Source organism: Salvia splendens, chromosome 14, assembly GCF_004379255.2.
Source record: "Salvia splendens isolate huo1 chromosome 14, SspV2, whole genome shotgun sequence".
In the NCBI taxonomy this organism is placed as follows: Eukaryota; Viridiplantae; Streptophyta; class Magnoliopsida; order Lamiales; family Lamiaceae; genus Salvia; species Salvia splendens.
This window is the reverse complement of record NC_056045.1, coordinates 10,450,346-10,454,213: the sequence shown is the minus strand read 5'-3', so window position 1 is coordinate 10,454,213 and position 3,868 is coordinate 10,450,346.

The following is a 3,868-nucleotide window of genomic DNA, read 5'->3' as shown; positions in this document are numbered from 1 at the left end:
CGCCATTCGCTATTTGTTTGCTAAGGTGGATGCCAAGCCTCGATTAATTCGTTGGGTTCTTTTGCTACAAGAATTTGACTTGGAGATTCGGGACAGAAAGGGGTGTGAGAATGTGGTAGCCGATCACTTATCTAGATTGGAGCACTGTTTTGAAGGGGAGAACTTGAAGAAGCCTATCAATGAGGAGTTCCCTGATGAGCATCTCTTCTATGCTCAGAGCTCCGTACCATGGTTTGCAGATATTGTGAACTTTCTAGTAGCCAAGGTGGTTCCAGAGGGCCTCAACAAGCATCAAATGAGGAAGTTCTTTCATGATGTCAAGTTCTATTTTTGGGATGAGCCGTTCCTATTTAGAAGATGTGCGGATATGGTGATTAGGAGATGCACTCCCAATGAGCAATGGGAAGCGGTGATCAGAAACTGTCACTCAAGTCCTAGTGGAGGACATTTTGGAGCTAATCGGACGGCGATGAAAGTACTTCAATGCGGATTTTATTGGCCTAGCATCTATGGAGACTGTCAACAGTTCGTTCTTCATTGTGATAAATGCCAAAGAACGGGGGCGTCTCCAAGAGGAAGGAAATGCCGATGACAACTATTGTGGAGATAGAGCTTTTCGATGTGTGGGGGATTGACTTCATGGGTCCCTTCCCACCATCCTCTGGCCATCAATACATCCTTTTGGCGATCGATTACGTGTCCCGTTGGGTGGAAGCAATCCCTACTCCGGTCAACTCCTCCAAGGTGGTGATTAACTTTGTCAAGAAGAATATTTTTACGAGGTTTGGGGCGCCGAGAGCCTTACTTAGTGATGGGGGTTCTCATTTCAAGAACAAGTGGTTGGAAGTCGTATTGAGTAAATATGGTGTCAAGCACCGAATCACTTCCCCATATCACCCTCAAGCCAATGGTCAAACTGAATTGGCCAATCGAGAGATCAAAGGCATCTTGGAGAAGACGGTGAATGCGAATAGAAAGGACTGGGCTTTGAAGCTCGATGATGCATTGTGGGCGTATAGAACGGCTTATAAAATGCCAATCGGCATGTCACACTACCAATTGGTGTTTGGGAAATCCTGTCATCTTCCTGTGGAGCTTGAGCACAAATCATATTGGGCAGTGTGAAGCAGTTAAATGCCGACTACTACAAGGCGGGAAAGGAAAGACAATCTTATCTGAATTTGCTCGATGAATTCCGGAATGAGGCGTTCGAAAATTCCGCCATCTACAAGGAGCGCCTCAAAACTTATCATGATAAGATGATCGACAAGCGGGAGTTCTTCCCAGGAGATTTGGTGTTGTTATTCAATGCTCGGATGAAGCTCTTCCCCGGAAAGCTTAAGTCGAGGTGGTCCGGCCCCTTCAAAGTTAGAACTGTGATGAAGAATGGAGCTTTAGAACTTGAAGCTGATGATGGGAGGGTGTTCACGGCCAATGGTCAGAATGTGAAGACGTTTCATACTATGGAGCAGAAGGAAGAAGTGTTCCAACTCTCCTTGGAGCCCCAGTAATCGACTGTGGAGATGTCGAGCTAACGACTTTAACCAAAAGCGCTTCGGGGGAGGCAACCCTTAGTAGGTAACTTTATCGTTTTTTTTTTTGTGTGTTTCTTTTCTTTTGAGTTCTTTTTTTTTTTTTTTTTTTTTGTTTAAGGTCTTATGTGTTTTTGTGTTAAGTAGTCTATCAAAAGTGGAGTTGGTTTTGCTTGGGAGTTGTCATTGTGCAGGATTAGCTGTGGAAACTCGAAAAAATGGCCCAGAAGTTCTCACCCGGCCGGGTGATTTTCAAGTGTATTATATACACCCGGCCGGGTCAACAAAATAATGAAGGAAGGGTCCAGAGAGTCTCACCCGGCCGGGTGATTTTCAAGTGTATATATACCCGGCCGGGGTCATCAAAAATAACGAAGGAAGGGTCCAGAGAGTCTCACCCGGCCGGGTGATTTTCAAGTGTATTATATACACCCGGCCGGGTCGCTGCTTTTGTGAAGGAAGGGTCCAGAGAGTCTCACCCGGCTGGGTGATTTTCAAGTACAATATATCCACCCGCCGGGTACGACTCGGCGAAACCTAGAATAAAACAGGTACACCCGGTTTCTCTTTCCCTACTCTCACCCGACGCCTTCCCCTCTTCTCTTCCTCTTCAATTTTCACACAAAACACACATAAATCACACTAATTTCACACCCCCATCAAAAATTCACCACACCCATCTCACATTATCCCGTGTTTGAGTATTTTGGCCCGATTAATTTGTGCAATTGTTGGATTTCACTCAAGAGCTCAAAGAAAAAGCCCTAATTTTGAATTCTCTTAATCTACACAACAAAGGTATGTTCTTCACCTCTCTGCTTCTCTAGCCATGGATATGGAGTTGTATTTTGTGATGGGTAGGAATGTTATAGTTTATGCAAGTTGAATTGATGTTGGTTAGGTGCTTCACTTGTACGAGTGCATGAGCTAAATTGTTGCAATTGATGCTTGGTGCTTAAGTTATGAGTTTGCTATTGCTTGCGATATCAATGTTGATGAAAGTGTGTGTGAGTCATTATTCTATATTGGGGGTTGTAGATGATTTTGTGAGTTTTAGGGATTGAGTCTATTTCCCTCATTGTGTGATTTGTTTGAGGGATTAAGCCTATCTCCTCGGTATTGTCTGTGATGAAAGTAAATGTAGGAATCGAGTCTATCTTCCTAATTGCTTTTGCCTTACTTGTTTATTTGGTATGCATAGGGATTGAGTCTATCTCCCTTACTTGGTTGTTCTAACATGCCTCATTCTAGGTACCCATCACATGGCCCTAAAACCTCGCACAGTGGGTGTCACACTCCACAAAGGTGAGTCGAAGAAATGGGATGCTTTAGCGGCATTGGATAGCATGCCATCTAGATATCCGAGTCGAAGCGCACTCAACGGCCTCGGTATCAAACATTCTTGGGACATCCTCGTCGAGGCCGGCCATCTCACACACTTGTTCGCGAGGAAGTTCGGGTCATACAGGGCCCTGACTGTAGAGTTCTTCACCACACTCAAAGTGGAGTACTCCGGGAAACGGATTGAGTCGATGTCCTTCCGACTCATGAATGAAGCGCACGATCTTACCGTCGATGAAATGAACGAGCTCTTCCAGTTGAGGGAAGAAGGTGAAGAAGGCCTTTTGGAGGACCCTCGGCCTGCGGATTATAGGAGGGACGAGTTCTGGCGATTGATTACCACTGAAGCGGCCTTCAATCCATCGAGGGCCAAAATCAACGCCATCAGAAACCCAGTGTTGAGATACATGGCGAAGGCCCTGGTCTACCTACCCTTTGGCCACACAGAAGCGGGAAGCATTTCATCAGAAATGCTATTCTTACTATGGGGAATGCTCAGCCGAAGGAGGATCAACACGGGTCATTACATGATTAAGCACTTGGAGAGACAGTCGAAGAGGACGAAGGGAAAGCTCTGTTGTGGGGGAATCGTGGCAGCTTTGGCATATAAATTTGGGGTCAGTTTTGAAAATCGGATACAGGATCAAGGACCCACCCTACTGGACTGGGATACGCTCAAGAGGGCGGCCATTATAATGGTTGATAGCCGGGGCGTGGGGTATTTCAGGATAGAACCGGGGATGTGCATCAGATTCCCTGACCCTCAGCTCTTCGCTGTCGGAGGATGGAGTTACCAAGAGAACTGGTAATTGAACTCCCCGGCTCATATGGAGAAGATCGAAAATGACCCTCCTCAAGGAGAAGGTGCCCCAGACGCTAGGCCGGTCTTTATGGAACCGGACTACTTGCCGCAGCCTAATATCCCGAGGAGCCTCTGCAAATTCAAGATGCGCCGGCGGCAATGAATGAGGAAGGTGAGGAGGACCGCCTCGGAG